The sequence below is a fragment of the Tursiops truncatus genome, chromosome 18 (genome assembly GCF_011762595.2).
Source record: "Tursiops truncatus isolate mTurTru1 chromosome 18, mTurTru1.mat.Y, whole genome shotgun sequence".
Lineage (NCBI taxonomy): Eukaryota > Metazoa > Chordata > Mammalia > Artiodactyla > Delphinidae > Tursiops > Tursiops truncatus.
Window position 1 is genome coordinate 18,407,745 of NC_047051.1, and position 14,723 is coordinate 18,422,467.

Here is a 14,723-nt window from a genome sequence, read left to right on the forward strand (position 1 = left end):
TTTTTTTTTTAAGTACAGTCAGCCCTCCGTATCTGTAGGTGCGGATCGTGCAGATATTCGACTCTATTGTACTACATCATTTAATATAAGAGACCTGAGCATCTGCGGGGGTCCTGGAACCAATCCTCTGCAGATGCTGAGTGACAACTGTACTTCTTAAATCCCATCTTACAGCTCCTAGCTGTCTAGTGCTATTTTCAGAGCACTTGGGTTACCTTTAGAGCACAACGTAATTACATCTGGGACAATTCTTTTTTCATCTACAAATATTTATTGCCCTTTTGTAAAATACTAGCTTATATATTTAGATTATTCACTTTGCTTTTTCAGAGTTTCAGATTCTTGGTTATGTCTATCAGAATCACTTTGGGTTTAAGACCAAAAAACAGCAGCCTCTGAATATTTTCTGAACAAAGTAACACCTTAGCATCTAGGTTTACAACCAAAAGGTTTGAATTCCTCTGTAAAAGCTGTATTACTAACTTCACCATATTTAACATGTTTCCTTCATTAGTTTCTCCCCAATAGAGAATTTTATCATAAGATGTAATAAGAAAATCAAGAAATATTTCTGCATTTTCCATGAGAAGTAAGATCTGTCTGTAGAACCCAGTATTTTAATGTTGTCCTTTCTGAGATAACCATATTCTTTGTTTATAAATCTACAACTATGGCTGAGCTAAAAATTATTGCCTAAATATGCTAATCTTTCCTCATATTATCTTTAAAAAATCTTCCTTTTCTTTACTTTGTCTTCAGTTTAAGCTAACATCTCTCCTGAAATTTACTACCAACTTTCCTAAAATATTAGGTTCTAATATTAAAAGGGGAGATCAAAATATCCAGGCATATGAGACTTGAAAACAACTATAATCAAAATTACAATTTTATATTTGGAAAAGAAAATTGCTTTTATAATAGAAATTCATAAAATAAAGTATACTAAAATTGTCCTGGTTGGCAGATATGGCTATATAAAGGTTGAGAATCACTAGCCTACAATTCTCACTTCTTTAACATGCTGTAACACAGCTTCAGACCCAACACTAAACTGAAATTGCTCTCTTTAAAAGCACCAATGATTTCAGACACTAACTGGGAAGGTTTTGAGTGAAAGGATATGCTGTTAAAAATCACACAGGGAAACAGACATAAATCAAGGCCGGCCAACTAGAAGGTATGGTTCTAACAAGGACTAGTCACAATCACCAAATCCAAACCATCTTTTCTTTTATTGTTTGTTACATCACGAAAGTTGCATGTTTTACACTTAAAAACATATGTACAGACATTATTTTTAACTCCTGCCCCATTCCAACTCCCATTTCCAGAGCAACCACTGTGGAATGTACCCTTTCAGACATTTGCTCTGCACTTATGTACGTATGAGGTTTAGGGGAGTGGTTTAAATAAAATTGCGTGTACTGGTCAGTGTCTTGTTTTTTCATGTAAAATATCTTAAAGAGTTTCCTAAAGAAGTACATCCGTAGCTACTTCATTCTTTTTCATGGCTGTCTAATATTCTACTGTGAGGGCATACTATAATTTATTCTAATGATGAACACAAAATGCTTTCATTTTTCTTCATATATTTCTCCCTCCACAAGGAACAATCATGTAATATTCTCTATGACCCTATGATAGTATTTCTGTATTATAGATACACAGAAATGAAACTTCTGGCTTAGAAGTATGCATTTTCAAAATTGACAGAAACAGGGACTTCTCTGGTAGCACAGTGGTTAAGAATCCGCCTGCCAATGCAGGGGACATGGGTTCGATCCCTGGTCCAGGAAGATCCCACATGCCACAGAGCAACTAAGGACATGTGCCACAACTACTGAGCCTGTGCTCTAGAGCCCGCGAGCCACAGCTACTGAAGCCCACGCGCCTAGAGGTGCTCTGCAACAAGAGAAGCCACCGCAATGAGAAGCCCACGCACTGCAACCAAGAGTAGCCCCCGCTCTCAGCAACTAGAGAAAGCCCGTGCGCAGCCGCAAAGACCCAACGCAGCCAAAAATAAATTAATTAATTAAAAAAATTTTTGACAGATACAGCTAAACTTTTACCCTAAAAAGATGAAGCTGTTTATACTCCGTTCAATAGTTTATGAGTGCCTACTTTCTAATTTGACACCTACTAAGGTTTTCCAAATTTTGCCAATTTTATTAGCAAAGATTAAAAAAAAATCATATCTTGATGTTTTCAATCTCTTACTACTGGTGTGTTTGAGCATCTCTTCAAAACTTTATAGGCTATATTTCTACTTCTATGAATTTCTGTACATTCTTTCTCATTTTCTACCAGGTTGACTTGGTTAATTTGTAGGCACACCTTATATACTCTGAATATTAACTTTGTCTACTATATGTCAAATATTTTATCCCAATCTATTGCTTGCCTTTTTAAATGGCATCTAAGTTTGACGTCTTATTTGAAAAGGCTATCACTACACTGACACTTTTTTTACATTCACTTCTTCCAAAATTTTTGCCATTTTATTGTTTTACTTATATTTAGTCCAACTGGAACTTAGTTTTGAGAGTGCCACAAAGTGAGTACCTAATTATCCTTACCTCAACTGGACAGCCAATTGTCCCCCATCACTTATAGACTAGCTCTTCCATTACTCACTTGTTAATCATACAATAAATTCTTCTGTAACCATGGTGCTCCTCCTGAATTCCTTATTCTGTTCCTTTGATCAACATGCTCATTCCTACTCCAAATTCTTATTAGTTTAATAATTATAATTGTACAGTATGTTTTAATCTTTGATGGGTAAGTTCCCCTTTGTTATGCTTCTTTTTGAAATTTATCTGGCCATTCTTGTGCATTTTTCCTTCTCAAAACTTGAAACATCAGTTTGTCAAATTTCATTTTAAAAATCCTGTTGGATTTCTAATTAGGATTACACTGACTGTATTAATTTGGTGAGAACTGCCAATTTTATAGTATTAAGTTCTCACATTCAGGAATATACTATTCCTCCATTCATTCAGATTTCTTGTAGTTTTCTTCAGATGGTGCTGCATATTTTTAAAATTTCTCAGGTATTTTATAATTTAGGCTTCTACTTTTCTTACTGTTTTTCATAGTTGGTTATTGCTAGTGTATAAGAAAGCTAATGAATCTTCTAAATTTATCTCATAGCCAGTGGGTTTACTGAAATCTCTTTTTGACTCAAATCATTTTCTGTTGCCTGTCTTGTCTAAGTAGATAATCATATCAACTGCAACTAGTAACAGTGATATATTCCACCTCACTCCCAATCCCCATTATTTCGAGGTTAATTATTTTTCTTGTTTCTTAACACACTGGCTAAGACTTTGACCAACATTCCTATCTTTTAATGAAAGTACTTCTAACATTTCATTATGACATTTAATACAGGTTTCTGGTAGAGACCCTTTATAAGATTATTTCTTGTTGATGAATAGTTGTCAGGGATCACTGAATTTTAGAAAATGATTTTTGTTTTTAGCACCGAAGAGATATAAATATACAGTTTTCCCCTTTTAACCTATTAGTATAGTGAATTACATTAATATGCTTCCTAATGCTGAATCAATATTATACTCCTGGAATTCAACGTATCAGAACTGGTATGATTTAATAATTCAAAGCCAGGCTCTGGAGTCAGAAAGCCTAGGTTCAAATCACAAATCTTTCACTAACTAGTTGTATGATTTTAGGTGTGTTATTTAACTTCTCTGTGCTCCAGTTTCCTAATCTTTAAAATGATGACAATAATAGCTACCTCAGAGAGTTGTTTTAAGGATTAAGTAAACTCATACATGAAAAGTTGTTTAGAATAGTACACAGAACGTAGAAATCATTTAATATATGTTAATTATTATCATTTACTAAGTGCCTCATATCTGCCAGCCGTAAGGTATGCGGCATTGCAGGAGTCAGCAAACTAAGACCCGTGCACTGAATCTGGCCTCCTGCCTGCTTTTATAAATAAAGTTTTATGGGAACACAGTTATACCCAATGTTTATAATTATCTATGGTTATTTTTATGCTCCTACATCACAGTTAAGTAGTTGCAACAGAGTCCATATGGCCACAAAGCTTAAAATATTTGCTATCTGCTCCTTTACAGAAAAAAAAAAAAAAAAAAAACCCAAAATAAAAACCCTGCCGACCCGAGAAGTATTGCTCAAAATCGAGGAGTTCACAGTCTAATAGATGAGACAGGCAAGTAAAAACATATATATGCTACAGTATGTTATATACACAGTCATATTATGAGCATATTATGGAAACCTATGGCAGTTCAGTACTAAACTATAGGAAGGATTCACACAAGGGATGAAAGACAAGAGGTATTTTATTTACTTTTAATTATTTTAAAATATGTATTTGTTTACATGTCTTTATCTCTCATCGTACTGTGTGAATTGCTAGAGGAAAAGGAATATGACATTCATTTTTGTGACATTCATATTCTAAGTATCTACGACATTTAAGGTTTTTAACAAACGATAGATGAATAAATAAATGAATGGTGAAAGGAAGAATTTAGATACCTGGGTAACAATGATTAGAAATGTCTTTCAAAGTTCTACATATAAATATCCTATGGCAAGTATTTTACTTGCCATGTTAAATGGGCTCTTTCTTTTAATCCCTATAGCAGCTAATTCTAGGAAATAGATCCTATATTACCCCTCTTTAAAGTGAACAAAGTAAGGCTCCTTGAGGTAAAAGCAATGTGCTCAAGTTTATATACAGCCAGTAAGGGAAGAAGCCAACAAACAAAACCTTTATCTGCCTCATGTAAAACATGCTCTTTGTACGACAAAATTGGGAAGTGGTGGGAAATAGATATAGTCACAGGATACCAACAGAGTATAAACTCTAAATAGAGATAGAAGATATTATAATTGATGCAGCAGGAACTGTAGTGTGGTTTTAACTTCTAAAACTGAGTGATGATTTGAATAAATTCATATTTTTAAAATATTAGTCTGGAGGCAGCCTGAAGATGAACTAGAGGAACAGTTGCCTGTACATTTTATCCAAAGTCTCCTCTATCACACACATTAGACCAGTTTTGATCAGGTTCAAGCAATCGACAAAAAAATAAAATTGCTAGCATACTACGGCATTTGAGGAATAATGATTTATCTACTAATCTGAAGTATTGGAAATAGCTAGTCCTAACATGGAAGAAACAAAAGTATATTTCATTAACTAAAATGTAAGGAAAAAGTATATACTGCAAATGAAAATACTACATAGAAAAAAAATCAAGTCTTAAGAATGAAACTGTAACTGAGAATGGCTGTCAGGAAAAAGACTCACAGTCTTAGAGAATGAACTTAGGGTTACCACGGGGGGGAAGGGCGGGGGGAGGGATAGACTGGGAGTTTGGGATTGACATGTACACACTGCTGTATTTAAAATAGATAACCAACAAGGACCAATGTATAGCACAGGGAATTCTGCTCAATACTTTGTAATAACCCAAATGGGAAAAGAATTTGAAAAAGAGTAGATACATGTATATGTATAACTGAATCACTCTGCTGTACACCTGAAATTAATACAACATTGTTAATCAACTATACTCCAATATAAAATAAAAGTTAAAAAAAATAAAATAAAACGTCTTTGGAAAACAAAAAAGAATGGCTGTTACAAGCAAACCAAAAGAATCTAGAAAATGTAAACATAATGAAATCAGAAATTATAAACTATGTTTTCACTTTTATTTTTATTTAAGCCAATCTTAAGATAAACTGATTTTGAAGTAAATGAAATGACTACTCCTTCAAGCTAGATCTCAACATATGTACATAGTTGTTGTATATGACATCTATTTCTGCAAAAGAAAGCATATAATTACTTTTTAAAGAAAAGTCTTAACTGTGCTTTAAAATGTACTTAAACATCTGTTTAGAACCCCCAGAGAAGTAGGAAGATTTTTTTTCTCCTTACTGGGGAATTGGATTTCACTAAGAAATCACTTAAATTGTTTAAATTATTGTTCAAAAATATATTAAAATGTGGATTCTGAAGAAGGAAAACAGAAAACAGTAACTTTCAGACACTTCTGATAGAGGCTGATTAACACAACCTAATTTATCAAATTTAGATAACCTTTACACTAAGGTTTATGTCAAAGTACACATCATACTTACTCTGTCTTTCTAACAATTAGCACATAAGCAATCTCAAGAAGTGAGGGAGGAAGAGAGATGGAAGTCAATCAGAAGTAATAGTTTCATCTGTAAAATGAGAGTACCACCACATATCTGGCGAGTCTATATGGCATTTAAAAAAAAACAACCAAGTTTCCAATGAGAGTTCAAGTGGATCTTATTACTATAGATAAACAGTCTTCTACTTGAAAAAAAGAAAACTATAAGGAATTCACTTCTGCATATTTTTATCCCACTGTGGAAAGACTAGCTGAATTTCCTTGGAATGAAGATCAGTATTCTCTTGCAAAGAAGAACAGAGGCACTGGATACCGACCACACTGAAAGATTAATAAGAATGGAAAGAAAGCTTTTAAAATGTGCATTCTCTTTGCCAAGAAGGCAGTTAAAACTTTTGAGTAAACTAAATGTTTTTTGGAATACTATATTTACAGAAGTTTGGAGGATAAAACTTGAACTCATGATTTCTGGTCTTACTAAAAAAAGGCTGCACTGCTTCCAATGTAGTAGCATTAATGTAAACACATATGGTACTTTAATATTGTCATGGTTTCCAACATCTCTTTGGTTGCTCACAATATTTCTGTGGGGAAATCAGGATAGACATTATTCTCCATTTTAAGAATTGGGAACCTAAGATTGAAAGAAACGAATCTGAGATCATACGGCTAACAAGGGTGAAGTTGGAACTAAGATCCAAGGTACTTTATCTCCTATCTAGGAAACGGAAACAGCTGGAATAATGAAGCTGTTTCAAGTACTGACAAAAGGGGGGGTGGGAGAGTGAATTGTTAATTTCTTCTTAAAGCAAAATTTAAAAAGCCAAACTTTTATTGGGTAGCAATCCATGAAGGCTAAAATTTAGTTCAAAAGGTCTGTACTGCCTTAAAACTTAAGACAGTACATACATTTACAAAGTATGGAAAATGCTAGTATAGGCAAAAGGACAACAGTTAACTTAAGTTTTGGGGTTTTGTTGGTTTGTTTGCTTTTAATGTTTTTAAGAGGAAAAAAAGAAACACCACTGATTTTATCCAGACAGTTCTCCGTCATATACATCGTTACTTTTCCCAGCACCTAATACTATCTCTGATACACAGAATGTATTTACTAATGCCTGTTGAATCAAAGAATGCTCTTATGCTATATTCTTACTTTCTTGATAATACAAAATATAGAGTAACCCGGGCTTCCCTGGTGGCGCAGTGGTTGAGAGTCTGCCTGCCAATGCAGGGGACACGGGTTCGAGCCCTGGTCTGGGAAGATCCCACATGCCGCGGAGCGGCTGGCCCCATGAGCCACAATTACTGAGCCTGCGTGTCTGGAGCCTGTGCTCCGCAACAAGAGAGGCCGCGATAGTGAGAGGCCCACACACCGCGATGAGGAGTGGCCCCCACTTGCCGCAACTAGAGAAAGCCCTCGCACAGAAACGAGGACCAAACAGTCAAAAATAAATTTAAAAAAAATATATAGAGAGTAACCCTAGCGAATTTATTCATGCAACCATAACCTGAGGCACCACTATTTACCTGGTAATGGTATATGAAACACAATGTGAAGGAAATAGAATTGCTTTAGAAATACACACCTATAAATTTAGCAACTTCAAAGAGATATTTCATGTAAATGAAATTTCAAAATAACTGATACTTATCCTTTAAATCACTGTAACTTATCTTTAAATAATCATAATGAAAATATTTTCAAAGAGATTTCTAGGTCTTTTTTCTCTGCCTTAATCTAAACATGATACAATCTTTTCTTGATGACTCAAACTCATCAATGTAAATCTCAATTATTAGACTATTCTATAACACAGTGACTCTTGGAGTTATTGAGGGATATCCAACTGTTTGTCTCTTCACTAACTCAACCTAGACTACTTTTAAAAACAAGGTTTCCTACTGCCTGCTCCCCAGTTGTCACTTATAGGCCACCAGCATCCTAGCCAAGGCTTCTAAAATGCCAGTTGAAGTTTAAAATACGTACAACCTGAATAGGCAATTGATATACTTAACCTTATACAAGATTATAAATTCCATGGTGTAGCTATTTTCACTGCTCTAAGGCCTAGCTCAAACGCTTTTCTTCTTTTATGTCCGAGTTCTGAGACTCAGTCTAGGCAGTTGCTAGAAGTCTGGCCACAAAAGAACAATTACAATACTAATTTCTGCATGTTCTCTTAATTCTTACTATAATATAGGGAAAAAACCATAAATGATAGTCATAACAAAACACAAAACAACCATGTAAACAAATGATGTAAGGCAGCTCACATTATGTGCTATATGGACAATTACCTAGCCAATTATTAGCCAAGAGTCAGCAAACCAGGCTCGCTGGCCAAATCCTGCGATTGTAAAAAAAACAAACAAAAAATGATATTCAACAGAGACACTAAGTGGCCCACAAGGCCTAAAATATTATCTGGCACTCTAAAGAAAAAGTCTGCTGATCCCTGATCTAAACTGTAATAAACACACACATATAAAACATATAAGCTATTCCTCATACATAAAGCTTAAGTTATTAATATAAATAACTTAGTAGATGTAGCATTCTTTCAGTGATGGGTTCATTATGATACAGCCAAACTTGTCCAGCCCTGCCTATTACTCTCTTGACCATGCTGTAGGGCTTAGCCAAAATCTTGACTTTAACCTTCTTTCCTTCTTCCTCCTGATACTTATCCTTATACACTCTCAGACTGGTCTCCTTGCTATTACTTCCAGCTCTGGCTGTCAATCTTTTTTGGAAAGTCTTTCCTTTTGCTAGATATCTAAATCCTTCCTAAGCTTCAAGTCTGACTTCCTTTAAATGCCTTCCAGGATCATTCTAGCCCTCAATGGCCTCACTTTCCTTCAAATTACAGTCCTTGCCACACAATTTAATAATGCCATCTCATATTTTTGCTAATGATTTCTTGTGTGTTAGTCTAGTATCCCCAACTAGTCTGTAAACTACTTGAAGGAAAGAAACACATCCTATTGCTTTTGTATCCCCGCTCTAATAGTAGCTCATCGTCCTCTGAGCACGTGTCATCTCCCAAGCACATCTCTCTACCTTGGAGAAAAAACAGCCTGAGGAATGGTAATGGGTGATAAGTGATTGGCAATATCAAAGGAAGACACCTACAAAGGAACCTGATGGAAGACCATAGGCTACAACGCAAACTTAGAAAGTATATGTGAAAGATAAGCAAAACTACAATAGTGGGAGGATAGAGATAAAGATCAAGGGTTAAAGAGACCACAGCATAACACTCTGAAATAAAATGAGACCAAAATATTAAGAAAATTATAAAAGCTCCCAATACAGGTAAAAAAAAAAGTTGCCTTTCAACACTACTGGTCATTAATTTCTTTTTAGCAAGCAGCTCGACACTGATATCCATATGGGCCATTTTTCTTTTTCTTTTTGCAATGTGATAAAAAGACGCACTAAAAGACTCAATGGAATTGCATGCACAGTATTCTAAACCTTTGGATTTACAATACTGTGAATTAATTTGAAGTCTGCTAGAGACTGCTAGGGGAAAAAACCAATTATTTATCTTTTGATTACCTGGCTAATAAAATTAGAAATCACATGCATATCGCTACATCATGCTCAAAGATATCACCTAGACTCATTTTCATAGAAAAATGTACCAAGAACAAGAGAAAGAAAACAAAACCTTTAGGTTACTTCATCAAATTGTATCTTAAAAATATAGGCAAAATAGAAGATGCACAAGCCTTGGATGTATGCACATTAAAAAAATACAAATATTTTTCAACAGGCATAATTATTACTCATAAGTCTAAAACAAATTGTAAATTAAATGCTCTTTACCTAAGTAAAGCTACAAAAGACGATGAAAATTATTAATCATGCATCGCTTCTCTTTTTTCTGGGTTTTATAACCTCTCAATCCTGACCTCTGCCTGGCTGGTCAGAGAAGAGGGAGAAATTTTTTCATAATTAGAAATAAAACATGCTCAAAATTATACTGTAGAACTTTAAAAATTAAAACGTAATCACTAAATGCATGATAAATCAGCTTTCAGTTACTCATACAAAGGGGGAAAGTGATGACATAGATGACACCAAATCTGTTTTTTTGAATCATATGATTAATTTGGGAGAAGCAAATTACCCTTATAATTATGTTTGATTGAAGCCAATGTTAACCAGAAGTTTATTTTTCCTGAACAGTCAATGAGTTTTGAGGGTTCAGACAAAACGGAAAGAGGGGGAGTTCATTCAGAAGCATACAGGTGGTTAAAAGCAGCCAGCTTGAGATAAAAAATTTTCAGTTAACCTACACAAGAAAACTGAGAGGTGTTCTATGAAGGGAAAGAAGAAAATTTCATAAAATTTGTGATAGTGCTAAAATTCTTAAACATAAAACTATTTATAGAAATCTTAACAAAATCTTTTTCCTGTCAAGTCATCATCCCTTCTTCCCAATAACTGGTATAAGTGGTGATAGCAACAATTATCAGCGGGCTAAGAAGCTGAAAGCAAAATTTTAGGTTCTATGTTATCAAAGATGTGTAAAATCCTTTTTATCACTGTTTTAAGTCTACCATCTGTCTCAGTGGGCACTTTATCTCATTACTTGAGAAAAGTCAAACCAACCAAGAAAATATCAAACAGGCAGGGGACTCATTTCTCTGGACTATTTTTAGGTGATTTAAAAACTTACACGATGGCAAGAACTACAGATTTAGCAAATACACAAAAACTAAATATTTACCCAAATACAAGATCATAGCCACAAAACTCAATTAGTTTCTGCCTAACATATGGCTCCAACTCCCGGGTGGCATATGTTTAGCACTGGTGCTGGTACTATCATTGTGATAAAACATTATAGTAACAGTTCAACTTTTGTTATTTCATTCTTGTAATACAGAAAAACACACACCAATTTTGCTTCCAAGAGCTAAAAACACAGACCACGGGAAAAAGGAAAATAATTATGCCGCTCAGTTTTAAGAGCCTACAGTCTACACATACATGAGGATTATACAGTTAAAAAAAAAATCTTGTCAGCCTGGTATTCTTTGTTAATAGATGGTCAGACACGAAGGTGTCCAAAGGAACTTACATGAAATTTCACAAAAGAAAATCCCGTATTTATGATTCCTAGCACCTCACTATCCATTACCCCCCTTCCCCCGAGAGAAAACTATCCCAAGGCTTTTAACGTTAACAGTTTAATAAAAGAACGACTACATTCATTAAAGCCGCCGCCGTCCTGTCCCCGATTTTATGGCTAAATTACGTGTTCATTTTCTTTACCTAACGCATGACGTTCTTTCACAGCCGTGTCAGAAGTTCAAAGATCCAGGCTGTTAAACAGGGCGAGGACTGCAGCCCGGAGTCCACCCCCCGACTGAACAGGTGGTTAACTCCGCCGGCTGGAGGAACGGCCAGGTACTGGCACCAGCCAAACAGGATCAAATACACAAGGGCGGGTTTTCGAGGTTTTAACCCCAACAGGAGCGGGGGAAACTCTCTTCAGAGGAGCATTCAAGTTTGGCGGCTGCCCGGCGGCCAACACCGAAGGCGCCGCGGCCGCTCGGCGATCCGCTCCGGAGGGCTCCGCAACCCACCCCCCAGCGCCGCCGTCAGCGGCGCGGCTCACCGCGGGCCGCGGGCCAGGGGGGCGGAGGGAGGGACGCCCGCGCCGCCGCGCCGCCTCCGCGGGCTGGTGGCGGGGTCGCGGCCGCGCCCCGCCGAGCACCTCCCGGCGAGACTAGGGCCCAGCAGGTGCCCCGTGAGTGGACGGGTCCCGCCCGCGGCCCACTCCCCTCCGCCCAGCGCGCGCTCACAAGACCGGGTGGGCCAGGCCCCTCGACGGGCCCGAACCCCGCTTAGCGCCCCGGCCCCTCACACCCAGCCTAACGGTTTCCCCGGCGCCTGCCCCGGGGCGGGGGCTGGAGGGTGGAACGGGACCCGGACGCCTCGGTCTCCCCCACCTTTCCCGAAGGGAGCGCCCGCGCTCTCACCTCCGAGTCACGCCGCTCTGAGGCGGAGGAAGGCGGCTACCCCGGCGCCTCTTCTTCGGGTTCCTGATCGTTCTCGCTCCACTTCAGCGGCAGAGCCAGCTCTCGGGGCCGCAGCGGCCGCCGGCGCACTGACTGTTGGGGTGGTTTCCCGGCAGTGACGGTGCCGCCTCAGCCCCGCTCTTCGCTCCCTCTCCGCGTAGCTCCCGCTTTCTGTTTCACCCGAGGGACCACGAACGCCGCCGCCGCCATGCTTACTACGGAGCCGGGAGGAGGAGCCGGGAGTCGGCGCGCCGAGTGCGGCTGCGCGAGCCCAGCCGACGGCGCCCCCGGCCGGCCCGGACCCCGCGTCCCCGCCCCGCGCCCTGGCCGGCTGCCCCGCTGGTCTTTACCGGGAGCGCGAGGCGCCCGCGGAGCCGCCGGTGCGGGGCGTCAGAATCCCCGTCGCCGCTCCCGGGGCGCCCACCGCTCTCCCGGGGCTCCGGGCTCTCTCCTGAGGCCCGGCTACGCCTGGGTCGTCGCAGCCGCCGCCGCGGCCAGGCTGCTAGCGATACTAGGGAAATGAGGAGCCAGGTGACGTTCCTGGGGCCACTCACACACTTCTCAGTCCAGATTGTAAAAGGCTCCCTCCGAGGCGCACCGGGTCGGCCTTTTTCAGGAAGCACAAAACTTAATGCCGGCAGGTGCTTTTAAAGACACTCCCCCAAGGAATAGGGAGCCAACCGAAGTGGGCTTGGATGGTTTCAACCCCAAACGCTTACACCCCAGGAGCTCTTAAGCAAACAAAAATATTTAGATATTTACTTCAGTTGGAAACGTGAGAGTTAGCTTCTTGGTCTCTTCCCCAGTCAAAACGCGTGGAAACCCATTACCTTAATTAGTGCAACAGCCCGAAGACTTAACAAGGGAGCGCGGCCGAGATTTCGTTGAACCTCCAGCAACTGGGGGCGCTGCAATAATGCCTGAGGGCCGGTCAGGGCTGCTTCCTTTTGCGGTTTCCACGGGAGGACTTGGGATGGGGGTTGTCCTTGGGACGGGGAGTCTAACCCCAGGAACTGTGCCCTCAGAAACAATGACGACGTACCCACCCTCCTTGTTCTGGCTTTATTTCAGCTTATGAATTGTGCTGCCTTAAAAAAATAGCAGTGCTTTTTTCCCCACCTTTTTACAGAAATCCTTTTAAAATGTACTTATTCCCTACATGCTTAAGGAATACAATGGTTAATGAAATCCTTTGTTGATGACTAGCCATCAAACGCCATACTTGGCCATATGCTAGTCCCAGGGGATTGCTGAGGTATATAGGATCTCTACTTAGGTGATCTCTTTTTTTCTCTTTGGAATGTTCTCATCACCTTTTCTAATATCTGTCACTGCTTCTCATCTCCTCATCTGCCTCTTGATCTGCTCAGATCCTTCCTCTCATCCTTTCTACTTTACTGGTTATTTTTTACTCTTTTCTTTCTTGACTGCTTTTCTCTGTGGCTCCAGGTGATGATTGATCAGATGTTTATATTCACAGTCAGCCAATGAGAGATTTCTTTTCTTCCTCTTCTTCCCATCAGTAAATAGGACAGTGACTGTATGTCAAGTGGTATCCTGAGATATTTTCATTGTTGTTCACTCTCAAAAACAACTTCTTCTGCCAGAGGGGTTTCCTTTTCTTAACTTGCAGATTTGGCCCTCTTCCAGACAAAATTACTGGAAAGCTGGTCTCTGGATAACTGAGGCACAACTGTATTTCGTTTTTAAATATGAGAATTTGGGGCTTCCCTGGTGGCGCAGTGGTTGAGAGTCCGCCTGCCGATGCAGGGGACACGGGTTCGTGCCCTGGTCCGGGAAGATCCCACATGCCGCGGAGCGGCTGGGCCCGTGAGCCATGGCCGCTGAGCCTGCGCGTCCGGAGCCTGTGCTCCGCAATGGGAGAGGCCACAACAGTGAGAGGCCCGCATACCGCAAAAAAAAAAAAAGAGGATTTATTAGAGCGTGGGTGAGTTGGGTGGCTTTTCTGTGTTGCTGCCCTAGCTCTGTTTGGTCTGAGACTAAGGGAGTGGTTTCCAAACCTGACTCTACGCTAGTAATTTCCAAAGCTTCCTACTTGGAAACTTTTTTTTTTTAAAGAAGATGTTGGGGGTAGGAGTTTATTAATTAATTAATTTTTGCTGTGTTGGGTCTTTGTTTCTGTGCGAGGGCTTTCTCTAGTTGTGGCAAGCGGGGGCCACTCTTCATCATGGTGCGCGGGCCTCTCACTATCACGGCTTCTCTTGTTGCGGAGCACAGGCTCCAAGACGTGCGCAGGCTCAGTAGTTGTGGCTCACGGGCCTAATTGCTCCGCGGCATGTGGGATCCTCCTAGACCAGGGTTCGAACCCGTGTTCTCTGCATTAGCAGGCAGATTCTCAACCACTGAGCCACCAGGGAAGCCCCCTACTTGGAAACTTTTTAAAAAGACAGAATCTTGTAATCCATACCTCAAAATTTTGATTCCTTTGGGGTTGGGTGTGGAGGTGGGAGAAATGGAATTTTTAAAAAATTATATTTTGGGCATCCCTAC

At 39.7% G+C, this 14,723-nt stretch overlaps 1 protein-coding gene across 2 annotated transcripts in view; it reads right to left on the reverse strand.

Annotated features, from left to right (window-relative positions):
• Nucleotides 1-12,437, reverse strand: part of FNDC3A (fibronectin type III domain containing 3A) — a 160,816-nt gene extending 148,379 nt beyond the window's left edge. For both annotated transcript variants that reach the window (XM_033843362.2, XM_019936589.2), the window contains exon 1: nt 12,174-12,437. The gene's annotated coding sequence lies outside the window, so the exon portion shown is untranslated. The remainder of the gene's footprint in view (nt 1-12,173) is intronic.
• Nucleotides 12,438-14,723: the final 2,286 nt, after the last annotated feature.